At 48.6% G+C, this 24,730-nt stretch overlaps 1 protein-coding gene and 1 non-coding gene across 8 annotated transcripts in view; both read left to right on the forward strand.

Annotated features, from left to right (window-relative positions):
• FAM189A1 (family with sequence similarity 189 member A1) overlaps positions 1-24,730 on the forward strand; it is a 401,999-nt gene that overhangs the window by 136,118 nt on the left and 241,151 nt on the right. Inside the window, exon 1 of one of the 7 annotated variants that reach the window (XM_036843438.1) lies at positions 4,771-5,057. The exons of the other annotated variants lie outside the window; for them this stretch is intronic. The gene's annotated coding sequence lies outside the window, so the exon portion shown is untranslated. Of the gene's footprint in view, positions 1-4,770; positions 5,058-24,730 lie in introns of those variants that run through there. 7 annotated transcript variants of the gene reach the window in all.
• LOC118891395 lies at positions 8,459-8,565 on the forward strand. Its single transcript, XR_005018978.1, has one exon. It is a non-coding gene; the product is annotated as a U6 spliceosomal RNA (small nuclear RNA).

A 24,730-nucleotide genomic window follows, 5' to 3' on the forward strand; every position in this document is an offset into this window, starting at 1 on the left:
TATATGAAAGTGTATTCCTAGCTCTGATCGTTTAAACATTACAGCACTGGGAGAAGTTGGGCAGACCTGGGGTCCAGAGGAGGGGTGACCATGACCTTGGCTCACTCCTGGGGACGCCTCCAAGGCTGAGCAGGGGCTTGGGTGGGCTCGATTGCTGTCCTGCTCTGTGGTGCCCGAGGCTCTGACTCCGGGCTCAGGACCTACGCTTTGGGGCTGAGACCAGACACCCCCTTCCTTCAGGTCTGGGAAAGCCACTCCCCCCACCCACAGGTTACGGGCGAGAGGTTCCTGTCTGGCCGCCAACTTGCTGCATGGAGTTCAGGGTTTGTGTGGTCCACGTTGGTGGGAAACAAGGTCAGACTGCAGATCTGGGTTCTGAGGAGCCCCTGGGGCATCTCTCAGGTGTACCTGCCTCTTGCTGATTGGTGGGGAGGGGACGAGGGTCCGTGGGGACATGAAGAGAGGAGGGGAGCTTGGCCAGAACAACCTCTGCCCTTAACCCATGAGTACAGTCACAGGGATACATAAGAACAGGCGCAGTGAAGCACATGGCAGCAGAATTGGGCCCTGGTGTCAGCACCCACAGGACGGGCATTAATCAGGGCTCAGGGCTCTCTCTGACCCCTTTGGCGCCTCTGCCCCGAGTGCCTGAGTCAATTCTGGTGCAGATTTCCCGCAAAGCCTCGGGGCCGGGGCCACTGTCTTGAACGGTACAGCTGCTTCCCAGGGTGGGAGGTCTGCCAGGGATGAAAGACCGGGGAAGGGTTTGTGCCCTTACTGACCTCAGGGCCGTGAGCAGGTCCCGTATATCACGGCTCCACTCATTTTCACGTTTTAATTTCTAAACTTTTAGGATCAAAGCTGATATTCACCACAATGTAAGGAAGCCAAGAAGTCAGTTTCTTAGCCTACCCACGGCTGCTAAGAATCAGTGACTGGACATGGACAGCCAGGCGTGCTGGCCTCTTGTATCTCTGCTGCTGGGAGTTGCACTGGCTGTGACACCTCCTGGCCTTTGAGATCCCTCTCTTGCCACTTCCTAAGAATTCTGGGGAAGGCAGGTCTTGGAGTGGTTTGGGGATGCTGTGTCCATGACAGACTGTTTAAATAGCAGAGGGGTCAGTGCTCCACCTATGGTCTCTTCCCATGTTACCTAACAAAACATTGTTTGCCCACTTGTTTTGAAGAGCTAACGTTGAATGATCCCCCAATCAAACTGATTCTTATCTCTTCATCAAACTCACTTCTTAGTGTATCTGTTCAGACTTTCTGCTCTAACCACGGAAATCTGCTCATTGTACATGAGTTATTCCTTCCTGCTTGCTGCCTTTGCACACACCCTCTCTTTGCTAAATCTTATGCCTCAAAAATCTGAAAACCCTCCTCCAGGAAGTCTTCCGTGATTGCCCTCAGGGACTCCTAAGCTCCCCTTAGCCATTAAGTTGCTTGTATTGTGTTAGTTTGTGTTTGTGTGTATCTGAAATACAATCCGCAGAGGTTTTGTGTGGGACTGTCCCCCATAAGGTTGTGAGCATGGAGAGCAGGCCTTGTGCCATCTCTGCCTGCACCCTGCCCATCCCCCTACAGTGCCTGCTGCTGCCCGTGGAGAGAGCCTGTGGGGTTTGACCGCTGACTGATGGAGAGACTTGGAATGGGTTTAGTGTTGATTTCAGAGGACAGTGCCTTGGGGTCCTCCCTCAGGTAACGGCAACTGTCTCCACCTCTTCCACCTGCTCGTCCTAGATTCATATCCCTGTTCTTCTCTGACACCTTCCCTGCAGTTGGATTAATGAGAGTTTGTCCTGGCGTGCCCCAGCAGAAGAGCATATAATAGTATTCTGGCCCAAATTAAAACAGAACTCGTATGGTATTGGTTCAAGGTTTGCTAATATACAAACAGAAGTGATGAATGGAAATGATATCCTACAATCCTCTAGATTCTAATATATGAAAACAAGGTACTGCAGTTTTGTGCAGAAAGGAGCACTGGCTGAGTGGCAGAACATTAAGTTAGGTCCTCACCTAGCATCATACACCACAGTAAGTTTCCAGTGGATAACGTAAAAAGTAAAAGCATAAATGCACTGCTAAGAAATATGAGTGGCCGTCTAATTGATCCCTAAAGAATAACAGTAGTGGTAATGAGAATGGCAGCTCTGTCAGTCAGCAAGTGCTGCATGACAAACCACCCTGGAACTTCCCAACAGCAACTCATTCAGCCTGTGAGTTGGGGTGGGAATGTGTGCTGGGTGTAGCCGGGTGGCTCTCTAGTTGGGCCCACTCAGGGGTCTGCAGGGATGGCCTCCTGCACGTCTAGTGGGGCTGGTTGTCAGCTGGGGGCACATCAGGAGTCACTTGGCCACGTGGTCTCAGCCCTGCAGGGGGGAGCTCCTTCACAGGTTGGTGGTGGGTTCTGAGAGTAGCAAGAGGGCAAGCCCCGATATGCAGGTGCCTTTCAGGTCTCTGCCTCACCTGTGCCTCTGCTTTCTTGGTCTAAGCAAGTTAACAGTCAAGCCCAGCTCCAGGCAGGGAGAAGGACTCCGTCTTTTCACAGGAGTGGCTGTGCGCTAGACTATTTTGCAATCTGCCACAGGCACTCTTCTGAGTACCCTCCGTGTATCATGTGTTAGTTATCTCCTGCTGCATAAAAAACCCCCCCTAGACTTAGCAGCGGAAAACAACCAACGCTCGTACGTCACAGTTTCTGTGGGTCAGAATCTGGGCACGGCTTGTCCGGGTCCTCGGGTCAGGGTCTCCCAGAGTGCAGTGAAGGTGTCAGCCAGGGCTGCGTCATCTCGAGGTGCCGCCCGGGGAGGGCAGGGGGACCTGGGTTCCAAGCTCACTCGGAGGCTGTGGGCAGGCCCCTGGGCACTCCTCAGGCTGGACCTGAAGGGGTTCCATGTGAACACCAGGAGGAGGGTCATTCAGGGCCAGCTACCAGATTGTCTGCCACATACTGACCTCATGTAGTGAATGCACTCTCATTATCTTCCTTTTTCAATCAAGGAAATTGAGGCAAAGAGAGGGTCACGCAGTGGGGGAACCCGGGGTTGGATTCCCGGCTGAAGGACCATGACACTCTACTTGCGTGGAAGACATAATAAGGGAAAGATTGGAACAGCTGACCACAAATGCATTAGCATCCCGTGTGCCTCACCAGAATTGGCAAGTCAGGACATAACACTGTCAACCTGCCAATCCATCCTTATTATACTAAAAGCAGTCATAAATCAATAAGAACACATTACCATCAGATGGAAAAAGTCTGCAACAAACTCTGGTCAGCATGTCACTGAAGAAATATGAAAGGCAAATAAACAGAAAAGTGATGAACCCCACAAGTAATCAGAGAAATGCAAATTAAAACACTTCTTCTTCCCTCCCTCCCTCCCTTCCTTCCTTCCTTCCTTCATTTTCCACCAAACTGGTGAAAGGTCTTTCAAATATTTATCCTCAGTGTGGGCCAGCATATAGGAGGATAAATGCTCTCATACCCACTGGAGGCAATGTCGATGGGTGTAATCTTGTGGGAAACAAATGTTGATACCCTTTGACTCAGTCATCCTCTTTTGAAGGGTTTATACGAAAATCAGGGATATCAATAAAATGTATGTGTGAGGATACTCACTGTGGCTTTATTTATCTTAGTTGGAAATTGGAAGCCACCTGAATCTCTAGCAATAGCAGAATGGTTATAGTAGTCATTTCTAAATTATATGGCCATTAAAAGCATATTTTCAAAGAATATTCAGTGGCCTGGGGGAATCCTCATGTTATGTTAAACAAACACAGCAAGATTCCTGCTACAGTAGAATTCCAGTTTTGCACAATGCATGTGTGCAGGAAAAAAAAAACGCCTGGATGGAACCAGGTCAAAACATGAACAGTGGTTATCTCCAGGGGGTGATGGATATTATTTCCTTTATTCTTTTCTGTGTTTTTGCCACGTCCTTCCTGGAGGATGTATTACTGTCAAAACTGGACACAAAGGCGGCCTGGAGCATCAGCCAAGGCCTGTCCCTTCTGTGTGGCCCTGGGACAGAGCCACCAGTCCCCTCCCTGGGTGTCTGCTTCCCAGAGGTGGAGTCCACGGACCCTTGCGAAGATTCCACTCAGCAGGACTGAGTGTTCCCTGTGTTTTTGAAGTCAGGGCCAGACACCCATGGTTAACCTCTCAGTTAGGTCAATGTGTGTTTTTAGTCCCTCCGAAGACAGAGGTTTGTAAATAGACTTGAACTTCAGTGACCCCTCCATGCCCACCCCCACTCTGAGGACACAGTTATGAAAGTGTCGGCTGGACATGAAAGCCCTGTGATCTCTGCCTTTGGGGACGTTGCTAAGTTTTCTCTCCCTGCACTGTCCCGTCTGGTGACAGCTGGTGACCGTGGCTGTCTTCTCAGGGGTCCCTTGGTGTAGCATTGACCTGGCATTTAGAACCCGGGATATTTCTGGTCCCACCCTTCTGTTGTGTGCGGTCAGTACCCCCGCTGACTGTCACAAGGCTGGGAGGAAGGGGGGTGGGGCGCGGTTCCTTTCCTGTCGGCTCATTGTTTGGGTCTTTGTCCTCCAGTTAATTTCCTTTTGGCTCCTCTGGGCTCTTTCACCCATTTCTGCTCACTTTTCCTGCGGCTCCTCCAGCCTGACCCGGCCCCTGGCTTTAGGTCCTGCTGACCCTTCCTGCCGCCCCCTCTTCCTGCGGCCCCTACTTCCCGCCGCCCCCTTCCGGCCGCTCCCACTTCCGGCCGCTCCCACTTCCGGCCGCCTCCACTTCTCGTGGGGCGTGACTGCCCCGTCCTCTTACCCCCTGCTTGCTTTGGGGGTTTGTCTTTGAGTGTTATGTGAGGCACCCCTTAAATACATTCCTTTAGATTGAAAGAAACGGTTCTATAGTTGAGAGGTGATAGCTCCCGGTAGTAAAGTGTTTAAGGAAAGAAGACAGGAGGAGGTGGGGAGCTTGGGGAGCGGCACCCGCGTCTGGAGGATGGACAGACGCCCCCCCGAGCAGCAGCAGGATTTCCTTCCTTCTTCTTCGGATCTGCCTTCTGAAGCCGAGGCAGGTAGGACTTTCGTTTGGTGCAGTGTGAGGGACCCTGATGTTAGAGTCCGCTTAGAAAAATGCGATGTTAGAGCACAAAGGTCCTCTGTGTTCCAGGTTCAGCGTCTTCTTAGACAAAGTTGGTTATGTTGCAGGGTGACAAGAGGGCCCGCCCCCCCCCCCGCCCGGTGTTTCCAAGGCTCCTGGCAGCTGAGGGTCTTGGGTTACTGTTCTGGTTACTTCTTTTTTTTTAATAAATTTATTTATTTATTTATTTATTTGCTGTGTTGGGTCTTCGTTTCTGTGCGAGGGCTTTCTCTAGTTGCGGCGAGTGGGGGCCACTCTTCATCGCGGTGCGCGGGCCTCTCACTATCGCGGCCTCTCTTCTTGCGGAGCACAGGCTCCAGACGCGCAGGCTCAGTAGTTGTGGCTCACGGGCCCAGTTGCTCCGCGGCATGTGGGATCTTCCCAGCCAGGGCTTGAACCCGTGTCCCCTGCATTGGCAGGCAGATTATCAACCACTGCGCCACCAGGGAAGCCCTCTGGTTACTTCTTGCTCAAAATCCCTGCGGCCTGGGGTTTCCCGCCATCTGCTTGCCCACATTGCCTGCGTGGAAGTGACGCTGGGGCAGTGTGCGTCCATCAGCTCCTGACTCAGGGCTGCTGAAAAGCAGACAGCCAGCGACAACCTTAAGCCACTACGTGTGTGTGCATTGGTGTAAATGAAATGTGTATTATACCCTTCCAGTCTGGGTTTAGGGAGTTATTTGAGAGTTGTCTCTGTCGGAAAGTCTACAAGATGAAGCTAGAAAATACGCATTTCAAAGGAGCCAAGGTAACAATATAAAAAAACAGGCATTTCATATTCTAGAACTTATCTGTTTTTTTCAAGAAACGCTTTTTAAAACCCTTAAATGAAGACTAAGCTTTGTAATTGTCTATTTGAGCATTGCCTCCAGGCCAGCATTGCCAGTGAGCGGGTCTCCCGGGGAGCAGACCTTCTCAGGGCACTGGCATGGGATGGGCTGGACGGGGGCCCCTCGAGGGATGCCTGCAGGGTCCAGCCTGCAGTCTCGGTCCCTCACAGACAGTGAGGACCTTCTTGGAGTGGGCAGGGGGAACTGCCCGGCTGTTCCTGAACCAGCTTTTCTGCCCAGTCACGCCACATCGTCCACAGCTGCCCTGGCCCCTTTTCCTCCTCCTTGGTTGGACGTCCCCAACTTTTTACCGGCCCCTCATTGGCGTCCCATGGCCCCCGGTCAGCTCTGGTGGTGACCGCCTGAGTGGTCCGTGTGCTGGATTTGCAGGATGTTCAGCTGAGCCAGTGGCTGGCCTGGTCCCAGAGACTTTTATGGAATGAGGCAGAAGCGGGTGGAGAGATGTGAAGAAATCCTGTGGCCCTGCCAGGTGAGGGCTGAGATCTCGGAGTTGCCACCTCCTTGTCCTCAGCACTTCAGCCCTGTACCCAGGGACCCTCGTGCTCTTTCCAGGCCCCAGGGGGATTGTGACAGGGTCACTGGGGCTTGCTGGGAGCCACCCGGGGGAATGGGCATTTGGGCAAGTGCTGATGGTTTTTCTTATTCAGAGCTGTCAACATTCCTTCATACAAGTGATTTCACCATAATTGAAAGTACATTTAAAAGATGGAGAACTCTCCTCCTCATGTGTAATAATCTACAGAGTGTTTGGCTACTTAAACCATAAAGTGATACAGAATCTTTGAGGATGGTAAAAATAGTAAATAAAGGTCTTGAGTCCGAAGTCAGCACATCATTTTGGTAATGGGTTCAAAGTGTAGCTGTGGGTATGAGATCTGTTTTCTTCTCTAATCGTAAAGTTTTCGTCATTTTTCATCTTCTGTGCTTTAGTGGTCCTTGAGGATGAGAGACATACTGGTAACTTATGCTGCTGAGTGTCTGTTCTATAGAGTAAATAAGGGGTCATGACCCACGTTCAGCATGTCATGAACGTAGAGAGCTGTCGGTGTTTGTGTGCGTCTCACCGGCCAGTCTCCTTCCCCCGCTCCTCCCGTGTCCGGCCAGCGCTGCAGTCTTCCGTCTCCCCAGAGGTGGTCCACCCTCTCGGGCCTCCCCGGGGCCTCTGCTCACATGTGTGCCTTCGTGGAGGCCGTCGCAACCTGCCGCCTGCCCCTCTGATGCTCGTTCAGATGTCACAGGAGGCTCCAGACCTGTGCGAAGGCTGCTCTGCTTCCCCGGACCTCAGTGTTTTCCTTTCTCATCTTCAGTCAGACCCCTCTGGCTGGGGTAGATCAGTTTCCTAGATGAAAGGAAAAGCCCAGTTTGGCAACTACGTTTTAATGTCCGGTTCTCCTTCTCATCTGGCCCATCCTGCAGTGACCGTAATAACATCCTCTCTTATCTCTTTTGAGCCATTTCCGAAATGAACAGTGTTTGTTTTTACATGAAGGAGTGTTTCCCCAAAATTCCCAGCAGGTGTGTTGTTCGATCTAGCGAGCCTCAGAATCAGAGACCAGGTGCACGCGTTTGGGGGCGGCTTGGAGGGTCTGCTGCCTTGAGCTCCTTGAGGCCAGGCTCTCCTTTACTGACCAGCAGGGAGGGTGCGGTCTGCAGGTGGCCTCGGGGGCCTTGGGGGAGGGGGAGGACAAGGGGATGGTGTTCTTTGAGTTAAGTGTCCCTAGGTCATCATCTCTGGAAAACCCACGTTGTATTTGTGTATCTTCTATTTTCAAAGATGTTTTCAGATTACTTTTTCCAAAGCTAATTTCAAATAGTGTGAGCTACCTGGAGAAGCGGATGGAGAAAGTGAGATTAAATCCAATCCTCCTGGTTGAGCCGTCTCATTTTCAGCTTTACTGAGGCAACGCAAAATTTATCATGGGAAAGAGTTTTCAGAAGCTTGCATGTGAACTGTTTCATTACTGATTCGAAAAGATAGAGCTCTGCATTCTTTTGGTCCTTGAGATGAACACTTTTGTTTGTTGATGGTTTCTCTGCCTGCCTGTGAGCATCACACATACGATTATGTTGGTCGTATCAACGCTCAACGCCAGGGCACTGGCGGAAAGAGTCACTAATGCCATTTAGGGTACAGTACAGAGTGGACTTTGTGACCCAGGTCGACTTTCCACAGCAGGCAGTCAGAGCTGCCCTGCTTGGTGCCCGGGTACCGATTCTGAGGTTCCTGAAGGAGGTGAATTCCGTATCAGGAGCATCCCTACGTCAGGGCTGAAGGGCTGACGGGTGCCAGCCACAGGGACTCCTGAATGTCCACTGTGTATCTTCGCTTCACGTCTGCAAGCCCCCACTGTTCACGAAGGATGTCGTTTCCTCCCTTTGTGCTGTTTTAAGGAGGGCTTGTGTCCAGACAGAAAAACGATCCACCTGCAGGCCAGTGTTTTTACAAGCACACCTGGTAGCTTAAAATTAGAAAGCAAAGGGTCTTGTGATCACTTCAGCAGCACCTGTACCAAAATTGGAACGATACTGAGATTATTAGCATGGCTCATGTGCAAGGATGATATGAAAATTCGTGAAGTGTTCCATATTTTTGTACACTTGAAACAAATATAATATTGTAGGTCAACTATAATTCCATAAAAGAAAGAAAGGAAAGGACCTTGTTACTATATTTATTAAATGGAAAACTTAAATAATTGGAAGTTACATTCGCCTTATTTTTAAGAAACTAAAAAGTTATTCAAGAACCTGGATAAGTTTTTTTGTTTTTTTTTTTTAATTTATTTTTTGGCTGTGTTGGGTCTTCGTTGCTGCGCGCGGGCTTTCTCTAGTTGCGGCGAGCGGGGGCTACTCTTCGTTGTGGTGTGCAGCCTTCTCATTGCAGTGGCTTCTCTTGTTGCTGAGCACGGGCTCTAGGCACGCAGGCTTCAGTAGTTGTGGCTCACGGGCTCTAGAGCGCAGGCTCAGTAGTTGTGGCGCACGGGCTTAGTTGCTCCGCGGCATGTGGGATCTTCTGGGACCAGGGCTCGAACCCGTGTCGCCTGCATTGGCAGGTGGATTCTTAACCACTGAGCCACCAGGGAAGCCCCCTGGATACTTTTTGGATGGGATGGGAAGTGGGTGGTAGTGAGGGGACCCTTAATGAGTGGCAGATCATGAAGCTGTGTGCTGCTCAGAACTCCCCGCACCATGCGTCTGGTGAGGGGGAGGCACGTCTGCTGGGTAGCACAGGTGCTTAGATGTGTTTCAGCCTCATCCAGCCACAACGGCTTCTTTTCTCTGCGAAAATCTTCGATGGCTTACTTGATTCAATGTGCTTCAAAAGTTGGATTACTTTTCTAATTTGTTGGATCATGGTCCCAACAATGAGATACCACCTCACACCTAACAGAATGGCTATTGTCAAAAAGACAAGAAGTAGCAAGTGTTGACGAGGATGTGGAGAAAAGGGAACCCTCCTACACTGTTGGTGGGAATGTAAATTGGTGCAGCCACTATGGAGAACAGTATGGAGGTTCCTTAAAAAACTAAAAATAGAGTTGCCATATGATTCAGCAGTCCCACTCCGAGGCATGTATCCAGAGAAAACCCATAATTCGAAAGGACATATTCACCCCAGTGTTCATTGCAGCACTATTTACAGTAGCCAGGACATGGAAGCAACCTAAATGTCCAACGACAGAGGAATGGATAAAGAAGATGTGGTGTGTATTTACAATGGATTACTACTCAGCCGTAAAAAAGAATGAAGTTTTGCCACTTGTAACAACATGGATGGACCTGGAGGGTATTGTGCTAAGTGAAATAAGTCAGACAAAGACAAATACTGTATGTTTCCACTGATATGTGGAACCTAAAAAATAATTTTAAATTATTTGACTTGTGTTTCCAGTTACAGAAGGAGTTTATGCTTATTGTAAGAATTTGTGGTTGGCAGAATAATAGCCACCACCACCACCACCCCCGACAGATGTGCACATCTTAATTCTGGGGACCTTTTAGGTTACGCGGCAAAGGGGATGTGGATGGAGTTAAAGTTACTAATCAGCTGACCTTGAGAAGACAGGTTGCCAGGCATTATCTGGCTGAGCCCAGGGTCCTTCTAGGTGGGAGAGGGAGAGAGAAGAGGAGAGCTGGAAAGAGATGTGGCTACGGTGAGGGGTCAGAGAGACCACACAGCTGGCTTTGCAGATGGAGGAAGGGGCTGTGAGCCAAGAAGTGTGGGAAGAAGCTGGAAAAGGCTGGGAAATGGATTCATCCCAGACCCTCCAAAAAGGACGCAGCCCTACTGGCACCTTGATTTCGGCCTAGTGAGACCCGTTTCTGGCTTCTAACCTACAGAACTGTAAGATGACAAATTTGTGTAGCTTTGAGCTGCTGACCTTGTGGTAATTTGTCACAACAGCCATAGAGAATGAGGACGGAAGTGAAACAATATGAACCGTAAAGAAAAGGCTGATTCTACCCTCTCCCTATCTCATGGAGCCACTGGGGACCCAGGCTCTTCCTCCTCTCTGCTTGCTGCTTTCAGCATTGGGCTCTGCCCCACGCTTCTGGTCTCAGGGTTACAGCAGGGTGACCTATCCCCATCATATGTCTGCTGGGCAGCAAGACCTGGAAACAGAAAGCATCTGTTTCAGGGAAGAAAAAGTCTTCAAAGCGCCCCATAGCAGACTTCCACATGCATCTCTTTAGCCAGAACGGGGTCACACAGCCACCCCAGGCGAAGGTGGTCTGGTGGTCTGGGAAAGCAGTGCTTGTTGGACGCATTGGCTCCCCAGCAGATGGGTCCTCTGTGAGGATGGAGGCGGGGGGGTCAGCATCGGTCCACAGCTTTGTCTTCCGTGGTCTTTGTCTGAGGTCCAGCACATCCGTACTTCAACCTTGTTGGTGCTACGGTCCCTCCCTTCTCTAGAGTCAAGGTCTCGGCCTACAAGTGGTCAGTACAGGACCATGTGTCCTCTTTTCAGAGATGTGTTGCCTCTCTAGCCGTCTTCACTCAAGGGTTTGCCGTTAGGTCATGCATTCCACACCTGGTCATCCAGCCAGTCGTTGTGTGAGGAACACCCATCTGAGCCGCGGCCTTGCCCCGAGGCTGTTTTGATGGTCTAACAGATGACGACTTGATCCTGCTCCTTGATTCTTCCTAACTCACTCATTCCCAGGGCAGAGCTTCTTCCCTGCATTTCTGGTGTTTGGGAATGCGGTGGGCATGCTTGAGACCCCAGCACAGGGTCTTGGTCCGGGGGAGAGCTGGTCAGAACCTCGGTTCCCCTGTGTGCACTGGTGGCCTCAGCAGTGTCTGCAGGATGCCCACGACAGTGGCTGCTGGGGACCCCTTCGCTCTGACCTGTGTAGCACAAGGGGGCTGGTGAGCAGCCGCCCCTGAGGGAAACGTGGGAACAGTGACAGCTGTAAAGGCTACCAGAACCTCTGCCCGCTTTAGGCCCAGAAGTGCGTTGGGGCCTCCCAGTTGCCAGGACCCATGTCTACACTCTGTTCCTAAGTGGATGAGAACGCGAGGTGTGTCTCCTCCCAGATGCTGCCCTGGTTTGAAAGGGCTGTTGGGGAGAGGGGGTTGGTCACCACCCGTGGTTTCTGTCTGGCCTGGGCCCAGGCTGCTGCCCTGACTGTGCCATCCTGTGAGTGGACACCTGTGTGGCCACCGGGGCCTGTTTTGCTGAAAATCAGGACAAACTGCCGAGAAGAACCAGTTCTCAGCAGAGCCCGCTGCTGACCGTGGCCCAGAGTTCCCTGTCTTTGATATTACAAATGAAATATGATTTCTTCAAGAAGAAACATTCTAATGAGGGCCGGGTTCCAGGGGCTGTTTCTCACAGCTGGTAGAACACAGCCTCCCAGGTTAGTGGGGGGCTTGTTGGGGCAGCTGCTGGCCTTTACCCGATGCCCCGGGGGCCCCACGTACCTGGTTTGGACAGTCATCTCCCCACGCCAACGTTCACAGGGTTTATCTGATTTATATAAGGTTCACCTGGAGACATGGATGCATCCTATTCCGAACGCATCCTGCCCCTTTCTTGACAGTGGATCTACACTGGGGAGATGGGGTGATCACCAGGTGCAAACTCTTCCATCAGGACCCAGACGGGGAGTGTCTTCTTGCCGTGAGCGCTTCCATTATCACAGGTTGTCAAGGTTGAGATGAAAAGATAAAATCCGTATCTTGATGACCTCCTGTGTCTGTGTTGGTAGCTGTTTGTAAGTCTAGTGTATTTCCATGGACAGCAATCTATACAGTGTGACATTCCCTGTCTACTGAGCTCTGTGTGCCCCGTCCCCCGTGCCGTGGGTGTCCTGATCCCTCTCACCTCACTCTGCTTTTCCCCGCTTTCCCTGTAGCTCCTGACATACCATATAACTTACTTATTTATTACGTCCATTGCTTTGTCGCTTCCTGCCCAGGTGTGCACTCCCTGAGGGCAGGGATCTTTGTCTTTTTCCTTGGTGTGTCCCTGGCCCCTTGAACACTGCTGCTTGGTTCTCAATAAATACAAGTGAATGAATGGAATTTGAGGCAAAAATGATCTGACCCAGGGACTTCTGGCTGGGTCCTGTCTTCCCATAGATGTGCTGGAGGCTTCACTGTGGACCAAATGCAGAGCATCTCATGCCTGAGGGAGCCGAGGGCTCTTCCCAGAGGAGTAAGGGTGGCCGGTCCCCGAGGATGAGGCTCCATCATTTCTGAGCGGGAGCCCCAGGAGCCAGCACCTGGCTCACCCTCTCTTGTCCTCGTTTAGTGATGAACCACGTGGCGGGAGTGGCCACTCCCCCAGCCTCGTCCTGGAGGGAGGACAGCGTGAACCTGAGCCGCTGCAATCCCCGGGGACTGATCGGGAGGTGGGAAATGGACTGTTATTCCTATAAACCAGTGAGATTTTGAGTCAAGTGAACAACTGTGAGACAAGAGAGGTTTCTAGAACGAGAAACACAGATGTTGGAGAGGGAATGGTGTTGGTGTTGTCTGTGTCAAGTTTGAGAGTCTAGGGGGGATCCATGTGTAAGTGGGATGAGCACATGGTGGGAGTGTCTGGAGCTCTGCAGAGGCCCAGGCTGGAGAGGAAGACTCGGAGCCATTGCCACAGAAAGAGCAGGGGGCCAAGAGGGTGCCTGAGCTCCCCTGCTCTCCTGGGAAGATAGCGAGGGACAGAACCCCGAGGGACCACCATGTGACACTGCCAGGAAAGAAAGCAAGGAAGAATCACTGGAGATGGTGGCAGAGAGTCAGGAAGCAACACAGGATGATTTGGGGAATTCGATGAGATGGTCTCTTGTGAACACTGACCGGCACGGTGCCTGGCAGTGGGAGCAAATGGCCCACAAACAGAGCTGTGTGAGCATGGGATACACACGTGTGTATTCATAAATGCGTGCCCAGCCTTATTTATAAAGTGTGTTCGCACCCACACACCCACACACAACTGTCCCTCAGGGATCGCGGGGAAGAGCCAAGGCAGCAGTGGGTTTGCAGCGTGGAACTTGCTAAACAGCATCAAATTCTACTGATTTCTGAGAATGGTCCATTGGCTTGGGCAGTTGGGTTATGAGTCACTTAGTGTGGGCCACCAGCATGCACACACAGAACTCTTTTCATTGTCCCAAACAGACACTGTGCACCTGTTAAACACTAACTCTCCATTCTCCCCTCCCCCCAGCCCCCGGCAACTACCATTTTACTTTCTGTCTCTTTGAATTTGGCTGTTCTAGGGACCTCATATAAGTGGACTCATTTAATGTTTGTCCTTTTGTGTCTTGCTTATTTCACTCGGGATAATGTCCTTAAGATTCATCCATGCTGTAGCAGGTGTCAGTGTTCCCTTCCTTTTTAAGGCTGAATAATATTCTGTTGTACGGATAGACCACATTTTGTTTATCCATTTATCCATCGATGGACACTTGGGATGCATCCACAGTTTAGCTATTATGGATAATGCTGCAAGGGACATGGGTAGACAAATACCTTTTCAAGACCCTGCTCCCACTGCCCTTGGGTATATACCTAGGAGTGGAGTTGCTGGGTCATATGGTACTCCTGTGTTTAATTATTTGAGGAACCAGGGGAAGGTTAGTTTTTAGGATGGGGAGACGGTCTGTGTGCTGATGGGTGGAAGGACACAGCAGAGAGGCTGAGGGACGTGGGAAGGGATGGAGCAGACCCTGGAGGAGAGGGGTGTGGGATTCAGGAAGACGGGGGGTGGGGAGCAGTGATGGGGGGCTCTGAGGATGGTGGAGGGGAACAGGCAGGGAGAGCCCTTGTGTCCAGGGCCGGCCTGCCCCATAGTGACAGGCCTGGGTGACTTGGTGTGGCTGGGGAACAGGGATGTGAAAAATGGCAGCTGAGTTATTTTTTTGGAAATATTTATGGTGACACCGGTCGTCCCAGTTTTGTAGTTTTCTCCAGTCAGACTTGGAAACTTGGGGGTGATCTTTTTCAACATGTTAATGTTCAAAAGTGGTGGTATGATTATATAGATGAAACGTTAACTTGAGGTTACTTCAGAAAATTTTATGATTAATGCATAATATTATTCTGTTGTAGGCAGACTAAAAGTGTTTTCAGTACGTATAGTAAGTACTCTGTGCAAAGTGACATGCATGTTAGCTGCACCAGGTGTTAAAACAAGAAAAGGAAATTACGTCACAGCTATAACAATTAATTAATGCAGTGGGGTAAGATGTGTTCAGAAATCAGTTTTTAAGAACTAGAGTGTTTTATGATTTCATTGAAGGAAGTTCAAAAACAGGCAAAGCTCATCAATGGTGGTAGAAATCGCAGCAACAGTGGTTGCCTATGAGGGTAAAACTGGGAAGGGCACAGGAGAACTTCCTGGGGTGGCGGAAATTCTCCTATCTTGATTGGGATGTTAGTTACAGGGTGTATGTATTTGTCAAACCTTATACATAATTGTATTCTTGTGGTCTGTGAATTTCACTGTGTGTAAATTTTACCACAATAAAAAAATTGTGGCATAAAATAATCCCATAGTGTTATGATACCTTCTCAGGGAATTAGACACACCAACAGAAATGAGAACAATGGCTTTTAAAGGGTGTTATAGCCACAAAACCAAACTGTCTGCAAGGTAAAAATTCCTTGGAAATCTGTTGAGTTCAAGGTCAGTATTATGTGGCATGAAACAGGACCTTAGAAATTAATTTCTGTGGGGAGGTAGGAAGAGAATGTTTTATGTGTGTGTGCAGACATAGATACACACACACAAACGTATATGTGTCTCAACCTGCTGGTATAGTTATCACACAGGAAATCATAAAAATCACAGTCATACAGCATTTATACAGTGTTATGGGCTGAATTGTATCCCTGTAAAATTCATATGTTGAAAGCATAACACCCCATACATTCAGAACAGGACTGAATTTCCAGATAGGGTCTTTAAAGAGATAATTAAGGAAAAACGAGATCATTAGAGTCAGCCTTAATCTAATCTGACTGGTGTCCTTAAGAGAAGAAGAGATCAGGACACACATACAGAGGGAGACCATCTGAGGACACGGAGAGGACAGCCGTCTGCAAGGCAAGGGGAGAGGCCTCAGGAGACACCAGCCCGCTGACCCCGTGATCTCAGACCTCCAGCCCCCAGCCTGTGCTGCTCTGCTATCCACATGGCTGTCAGCATCTTGTCTCCTTTGACCCCGTTCGTAATGTCCCGTGGGGAAGGCAGGGCAGATGGTAACTGAGGCCTCAGGTAGAATTAGGTGGCAGAGCTCACTTTGGTCATTTTGCACCAACTCCTGTTGACCCTCTCATGGGGCAGGGTAGCTACTTCCGGTTGACATCTCACTCAGTCAGGACGTGTTGTAATACCTGGAAATTTGAAAGGATATGTGCACTAAGGTTCTTGTGGCTCAAGACAGACCTAAGTGCCAGATCAACATTCATGAATTTTATTTCTGTTTTTAATTCTTATCAACAGTTGGCCTTCATCTGTGCTCCTTGGGTTTTGCGGTGTTAGAGCAGCGGTGTGTGAAGCCTGGGGAAATAGCATTCTCCTCTGGGCACTGACTGGTCCAAGGACTCTGCCACCAAGGGCATAGCCACGCCACACACAGCCCTTAGAGTCTTCCACATGTAAGGGATTAGATGTATTTATTATGATTTAAAAGCACTACGGTGGCATCCTGAATACTGAAGAGCATAAAATGGAAAGTCAAAGTTTCTCGCCTTCTTCTTGCAGCCCCAGTCCTACTTCTGGTTCTCAGGGTCAGGTTTTAGTTCCTTTGCTTGTTGCCTGCATGAATGTAAATCGTATGCTTATATTGTTCTTTTTGATATATTACTTTTAAAAATAAAGTGGACTTCAAGCATACGAAACAGGTCCAACCCTAATCCTTTTATTCATACACACTCTCTCACCATTGCATGCATGGCCAACCTTATTAAATTCATTATTATTTTTAGAAACATAAGTACTTATAAAACCCACCACTGCAATCAAAATGGGTCCGTCACAATAGGACCCATTTAACCCCCTGCTTCTCCCCACTCAGGTTAACCCACCGCCTGAATCTTATCTAATTCCCTCACTTTCCTTTTTATATAATCTTATTGTATCTATATATGCTGTTCGGCCTGTTCCTCTATCTCATGAAATGCATTTGAATCTTCCAAGTCTGTTTTCCCCTGCAGGTGGGTTGCCTCTGTGATCTTTATAAGGGGGGCCGTCATAGGGGTGGGACTGTGTGAGGCTCTCCCCTTCATTACGTCTGTAATCTCACTGCTGCCCATGGGGCTGTGGGCTGTCATTTCCCTTTATTTACTTATTTATTTATTTTTTGGCTGCGTTGGGTCTTTGTTGCTGCACGCAGGCTTTCTCTAGTGCAGCGAGGGGGGCTACTCTTCGTTGTGGTGCGCGGGCTTCTCATTGCGGTGGCTTCTCTTGTTGCGGAGCACGGGCTCTAGGTGCACAGGCTTCAGTAGCTGCAGCACGCGGGCTCAGTAGTTGCAGCACGTGGGCCCTAGAGCGTGTGGGCTCAGTAGTTGCGGCACGTGGGCTCAGTAGTCGTGGCTCGCGGGCTCTAGAGCGCAGGCTCAGTAGTTGTGGCGCATGGGCTTAGCTGCTCCGCAGCGTGTGGGATCTTCCCGGACCAGGGATCAAATCCATGTCCTCTGCATTGGCAGGTGGATTCTTAACCACTGCACCACCAGGGAAGTCCTGTCATCTCCCTTTTCAAAGATGAAAACACCAAGTTCAGCTTGTGATGTGTAAGTCTACACAGCTGCTCAAGGCCAGATCAGGGTTTGGATCCAGGTCTGCTGTGTTCAAGGCTGTACTGATCCCAGTGTCCAGCTCTGCTCTTAGAGCTTCTGAGTTTGACTCTCCAGGACAGGGCCTTGGCAACTGTATTTTTGACTTGCTAGCTAGGGGACTCTGGCTTTTAAATTTTGTATTGAATTCTTGTTGAGTTTCACTCCTTGTTCCTACTTAAGTAACTGACATGTTCCTGTATGCTGAAGCCGGGGCTAAGATGACGCCCAGTGGTTGTGGCCATGGGAGTGCTTTTTTAGGGTAGATGTTCAGGGCTGGATTGGGGGGTGAGTTCTTGGTCACTCAGGAGGACACCACTTTTCTCCCTCAAGAGCCACGGTCTTGGGGGGAACTGTCTTATTTGAAAATATTCTGGGAATTCACCTCTTTGCTGCCAACACCAATGTGATTTGCATTTATTTTGGAAATCCAAGCACATTTTATCTAACCTACAGGCACTAATGAAGAGCTGATGAGCCACTGGTTCAAATAAATGATTACAGTCAGCAAGAGAAGTGCAAACAGGACCCTGATGAGTGATAATCAGGAGCAAGAGGAAGGGGTGATCTTATTAATTATCCAAACTCTAAATCTAGCTCCAGAATTTTGAATAATAAAAGAAATTAGAGCTGGAATGTTATGTAAAGTGCTCACTTACTCTTAAAACAGGCCACCTGATACAGAAGACTGTGTTTGTAGGACATCCTTCAACATTTATTTATTTTTGTGTTTAGAACTGGTTACTCATCTCCTCTTAGAATCCAAATAATCAGTTTATTTTAGTAATTTTAACATTTACTTCTTTAATTGTTATATTTTACAGTGAGTTGCAAAAACACTGCAATTATGGTTTCTTTCTTAAATCTGGGCCTTTGGCTCACGTGCTCAGGAAAGAAAGTTTGACAGTCCCCCACAGATGTCAGGCTTTGAGAACTCATCGTGAACTGGAAAGAGCCCCCAGTTTCTTTCAATGAGCTGATTTCCCACTGGCCTCTCGCACGGATTGGAGATGCTGAGAACTTGCAGGGCAAGCCAGGGATATCTTCCTGGGCTTCAGTTTGGGACAGTTAATGAAGCAGAATATGAAAGACAACTCAAGATTAAAACAAGGTTTTAGTGACATTTTTTATATGCCTGGCCCCCAGATCCTGTCAGTTTACTCCCTTCCAGCCTTCTGAGTCCTTGGAAAGATTTACAGTCAGCAGGGAAAACAAGGTAAATTTGATTGAAATTTTGTCTAAAGATTCGGTTTGTACTGAAGTAATATGTTTTTTTTTTTAATTAATTAATTTATTTGTTTAAATTTTTATTTATTTATGGCTGTGTTGGGTCTTCGTTTCTGTGCGAGGGCTTTCTCTAGTTGCGGCAAGTGGGGGCCACTCTTCATCGCGGTGCGCGGGCCTCTCACCATCGCGGCCTCTCTTGTTGCGGAGCACAGGCTCCAGACACGCAGGCTCAGTAATTGTGGCTCACGGGCTTAGTTGCTCCGCGGCATGTGGGATCTTCCCAGATCAGGGGTCGAACCCGTGTCCCCTGCATTAGCAGGCAGATTCTCAACCACTGCACCACCAGGGAAGCCCCTGAAGTAATATGTTTTAAAATATAACATTATGGGAAATCCAGCTCATAATGTTACAAATATGTTTGAAAAATATTTTCTACCAAGTAATTATTACTTAAACTGGTGGATAAGCCATGCACTGGTTCATTTTAACAATTCAGCATTGAAATCGTTGTTTCCTTGTATTTTGACTCTAACTTCTGGATTCATTTAATTTAAGAGTATCCTAAAATTGTCAAGTAAAACCGATCTGTTTTCAAAATTTTCTCTATACTGGGCAACCAAAATTAAACTTAGAAGTCAATTATCTTCCTGGGCTGGTGTGACTTTGGCTGTCCTGTATAATCCCATTTTCCAATCTCAGTGTTCTCTTGATTGAATCTATAATAAATATTTAAAATTTGAACTTATAAAATAAATCTCTGCTAATGAAACACCTGTTTTAAATATTGGATTCCACATAGGAATTTCTCTGGGGAATAAAATTCTCCTAAAGTTTAAAAGCTGTTGACCCCAAGTCCTTGTCCCCTGGAGGCTATGTGCCCACACTTCCTCACGATGACCACGGTGGTTCTCTGCCTATGCAGATGCACATAGACAAGACCCGTGGAATACTGCTGACATAGAAAAGATGATTTGAGTATGTGACACGTGAATCAAACAGGGACATGCTTCTTCTCCACGTGAAGGTCAGGTGTTTTACAGTGTGATTCCTGTGCATGAACAGAAAATGACAGTTGGCGAGACCTGCAGCATCTGAACTCCTGCCCCATGGAATGGTGGGAAATTCACATGCTCTCACTCTGAGTGAGATGACCAGCTGCACCAGTTCCATGGACCTGAGTGTTCTTAGCCCAGGGCCTGGATCTAGCTTTGTCACCATTGTCCTGTCTACTACATTGGTTGCCTCATCAATAACAAAGTGTTTAATAACACATATATATAATTTTAAAATCACATTATCTTGAAAGAAGCTGAGTGAGCGCCTTATTTTTATGTCTGATCTTCCTCTCCTCCTGTAAGGTAGCTTGATCAGAACCGAAGGACAATTTCTAAAACTATCCTATGAAGATGCTTTGAAGGCTTGAGTAATTTTTATCATCCAAAAAAAAAAAAGAAAGAAAGAAAGAAAGAAAACGATGATATTGACAAACATAAAAGTTAAACAAGCAGTACTGGAAACTTGCCCCAAGCACCATCCAGGATGCACTACCTTGGGACAACGTGGTCCCCATTTGCTTTTTCCTGGGAGTGCCAAGTTGATGTACCCAAATCTGGGTCTGGCTGCGTCTGTGGGTTTTTGAGGAGCTGGGGTGTCCTCCCTTGAAATTTGCATTATTTTTCTCTCTTCGAGGACTTGGAATTGGCAAGTTCACTCCCACCCTGGAACTTTCGGGTGAGCAGACGGGATACAGATCTCTGAGTTCACGGTTTTGCTGGCTTGAAGATACAACACTAGTGGATTATGGCTCCTGGCTTAATTAGATTCCATAGACTATTTTTAAAAGATTGTGTTCAGTGATCTTTTTTTTTCTGTGAAGAAGTATCTTTGATTTTTAAAATAGTTTTAATTCTTAAATTACTATACAGTAAAATTGACTGTATAGTTCATTGAATTTTAACACATGGGGCTTACAGTTCTCTGAATTTTGACACAAGCATATCTTACATGTGCTGGAATACAGAATCGTTCCATCACCCCAGAAAACACCCTCGTACTTGTCCTGTATAGATGAACCTCCCCCAACCCCTAGGTGCTGGCAACCACTGATCTGCTCTTTATCCCTGTAGTTTTGTCTTTCACTGACAGTCATGTAAATGGACTCATACAGCATGTAAGCTTTTGAGATTGGATTCATTTGCTCAGCATAGAGCCTTGGAGATTTATCCAGATTGTTACTGTATAAATAGTTCATTTCTTTGTTTACTGAGTAGTATCCCATTGTATGAATGTACCTTTTTGTCCATTCATCCATGGAAAGACATTTGGGTTGTTTCCAGTCTTTTTTTTTTTTTTTTTTGACAATCAGGAATAGAGTTGCTATAAATGTTAGTGTACAAGTTTTTCTGTGAACACCTGTCCATTTCTCTAGGGTACATACTCAGGAGTGGGCTTGCTGGTCAGGATACGTTAAACAAATAAGTAAAATAATCCCCGCAAATGTCAAAGGCCATCTCCACTCAAAAGGAAAATGGGGGGATGTCGCTGAAAGGAGGAAACACAGGTTTGTCAAGCAGGGAGGAGCAAATAGGGAGAAAGTAGGGAAGAGTAAAACCAGCCGTCCAGTCCCCTTGACGCCGCAGGCCACACCTAAAGTGTGGCGGCAGGAAACAAAAGTGTCCCCGAGTTGAGAGCAGTTTCTCAACCTTGGTCACATCTGAGATGCCCTGGACGCCATGAACTCCCACTTTGAGAAACCCAGTCTTGGAGTCTCGTGACAGCTGGCCCATGTCTGCCGTGCTGTCGTATTGATCTTATACCAGAATCCCACTGTGAAAAGTTCATCTTCAACACAAGGCTTTTTTGTGGTGTGAGACACGGTTCGTCCCACTTGAGGCTTTGCAATGCTACGGAAGTAATTCGGTCACTGATGCTTCAGGTCGAGCCCACTGAAGCAGGACTCTTGTCTTCTTAGCTGTTTGCTCGCAGCGTGTGGATGCGTCTGTGTGCATCTGGGTGCCTGTAACTGACAGCCTGGGGTCCTCTCAGGGACGTTGAACCTGATTTATGGTCCGTGGCACAGCTGTGGGTTCCCATGGGGCGCTGAACAGGTGCGGGCATGTGGAAAAAAGGCCAGAATGTGGTTCTCATCACACAAATGCCCGGTGATTATACAGCATCTCATGTGAGCCCTGTTTGGGAAGAACCAGGGAACAACTGACCACGGAGACCTCTGCGTCGGGGAAACGGGTCTTTCTAAAAGCTTTCATGATAATACCAGGCCCGTCCCAGATCACCAGTCTCTTTTGAAGCAGAAACAATGAAGTACATGGACATTTGCCCATGGGTTGCTGCGTTCTGCAGTCACGGAAGCCCATGGACATGAAAGACGGCAGGGGATTCTTGAATCCCTAAAACCAAGACACGAGAAGTGCTGTGCTCGCGGAGCCATGGCAGCCACGTGTTCATCAGTTCCTTCAGCAGGTCCTCTAGGCATCTCTTTCCAGGGGCCGCTGCTCGCATTCTCTAAGACAGGCAGAGAGTAAACCGACCAGCAAAGCAATCTGCAGTATAATGCCTGGTAGTAATAAGTCTTACGATGACAGATACGGCCGGGTGTGGGGCTTCAGTGACAGGACTGGTGGCTCTGAGTCGTTAGGTAAATGGATCACCTTTTTTGATTCTTTATGAAAAGTTAAGGGGGTTCTGTTTAGGGAAGGAGGATGTACAGGCCTCAGGGCCAGAAAGGACCGGTACCTCCTTCAGTGTAGGGGTCCCCAGATTTTCCAGTGGAAGACTTCCTTGGATGTCGCGGGGGTCTCCCCCTGGGGGACAAGCAGTGGAAGAGAAGGAAAAGAAGGAAAACTGCGGGAGGCTTCTCCTCCTGGGATTGGGCTGTGGGGTCCGCCTTCCAACATGTGATGGGGGAACCCTCTCTCGAGTTATCAGGAGCCACATTGTCAGAAAAGGAACCTTCTGGGAATTATTTCCTCTTGATTGGAAGAATGCATTTTTAACTATGCGACAGGAAAGAAGATTTATACCATTAAATAAATGGGCCTCTGTGGATATGTGAATGAACATGAGCAGCCTGAAGAGAGAAACATGGGTACATGATCACTGGCATTTAGGACTTCTAAGGGCAAAGGAGATCTTTGATCATTAGTTCAAAGAAGAAATGAACATCAAAAGGGAAAGGGGCAGCTGTGATCCTTCCGAGGCAGGAATTAATTTCATGATTAGATTCTGGTCACTCACTGCTGTGCAAATGCACCCAAAGGCCCAGTTCTCAGGGGGAGGGAGAAACCCACCAGGATGATGTTGGGGAGGACACAGCCACAGCCACCAGTGCTGGGGCCGGGGGGTTCCAACAGTTGGAGGGCTCGAGGTGCCACCACCCAGGGGGCCTGGCCTGGGGAGCTGGGGGCATGACCGAGCCTGGTTTATAGCCGGGGTGCAGGGTGGGAGGCAGGAGGCGGGAGGTCAGTGCTGGACCAGCCGTGGAGCGGCCTGAGTCCAGGCCCGCAGGGATGCCTGGGGGCTCCTCCCAGCAGTGTGGATCGAGGGCCTGCGGGTGCTGCGGCTGGCGGCTGGGAGTGCAGGAGACGGGGAGGGCGAGGCCGGGACGGAGCAGGCCCCCTGTGCTCTTTCCAGCCCATTTGCACGGGGCCTTGCTGTGGTGATTCCTGCAGCCTTGGTCAGCAGCTGTCCCCGAGGCCTGCTGTGTGTGCCGGGGACTAGGGGTCCTGGCTCTAGTGGAGTTTACGGTTGAGGGGGAGAGGGTCAGGCAGAGACCCCTCCCCCAGGTGTAAGGAAGTACAGACGAGGACGATGACACTAGAGCAGTTTTTCGGGAGAACCTCCTGGGGGAAGTGAGGTTTAAGAAGAGACCGGGGTGGTGAAGAGGCGTGGGGGGAGAGGAGACCTGGGGGCAGAGCATCCCAGGCAGGACCGGTGAGCAACTGAAATACAAAACGGAAACCCACGCGAGAGCCGTGGCACAGTTGTTGTGCTTGAGGGACAGATGGAGGAATGGGGTGGCTGGTCAAGTGCAGGGGGAGGGCCAGGACTCAGGGCTGGAGGTGGGTTTTATTCTTATTGCAAAAAATTCCCATGTCGGTTATGAACAGCAATGAATGTACGGGAGTTATTTCGAGTTGACAGAAGTCTTTAATTTAGAATTAGGGTTGACACATTTAGAAAACATGGCACTGATTTCATATTTAACACCATCCACTCTGCTTCTCACTTGAAGCTAGGTGCATTTGGCAATGATACGGTATATTACGGCCAGAGAGCCATTTCCGAGCAACAAAGGATGAAGTCTCCTGCAATTTGTCATGGTTTTTCTAACTATCAGAATAGCCTGTTCACATTGAAAGAAAATGCAAATGCGTCGGTACTCCCATTATTTCAGACCTCCTAATCAGACTGGTCTGTGTTCATTTCATTAATTTGAAGAATAGAAAATGAGGATTCTTAGACCTGGAGTGAGAGGAAAATGGATTGATCTCTGCTTCCACCTCCCACTCCTTGCCCTTATAAAAATTGCAATATAATTTTTTTTTCCTGTGAAAATAAGCTTATACGATTTATTTTGCTTTTTAATTTATTTACTGATTTTCCTCAGGCTGTGCTCCATATACACTGCTCCTGGAGATGCCAGGGATTATAAAATTATAATCCAACTGATGAGTTTACTGTTGCTTAGGTCTAAAAATAATTTTAACAGAAATGGTTATGTATAGATTATATAAATTTTGGGGAAGGGTTCCACAGAGTAACTTTTACTTTGCGGGTTACATTTTTGTTAAAGGTGTGCCTGTACAATCTTTCTGGGGCGAGTTATGGAAATATGTTGTTAGGAGAATGATTCCAGGCTGCATCCAGCAGTTGTAAAAGATTCAGGATGACCCATAGGTGCCCCCACAAGTAGACCTGATTTGTAAACATTTAGATTCATTAAAAAGATGAGCTATGTGGAATTGTTTACTTATGAAAGACTGCTTCATCACAATAAAGCCATGCCGGCAGGGGCCAGAGTGGCTGAGCAGGAGGGAGAGTTGTGTGCTGGTCCAGAACATGGATGCTGGAGCCGATGGCCTGGGTTCACATGCTGGCTCCCCTGCTACCAGCCATGTGGCCATAGTGTAAGTCTCCTGGCCACTCAGACCTCTGTGTTTTTCTCCTGAGATCATAACAGTCCCTCCCCCCTCGGATCCCTGTGGAGATTAAACAAGCACAGTTTGG

The sequence above is a fragment of the Balaenoptera musculus genome, chromosome 2 (assembly GCF_009873245.2).
Source record: "Balaenoptera musculus isolate JJ_BM4_2016_0621 chromosome 2, mBalMus1.pri.v3, whole genome shotgun sequence".
NCBI classification, from domain to species: Eukaryota; Metazoa; Chordata; class Mammalia; order Artiodactyla; family Balaenopteridae; genus Balaenoptera; species Balaenoptera musculus.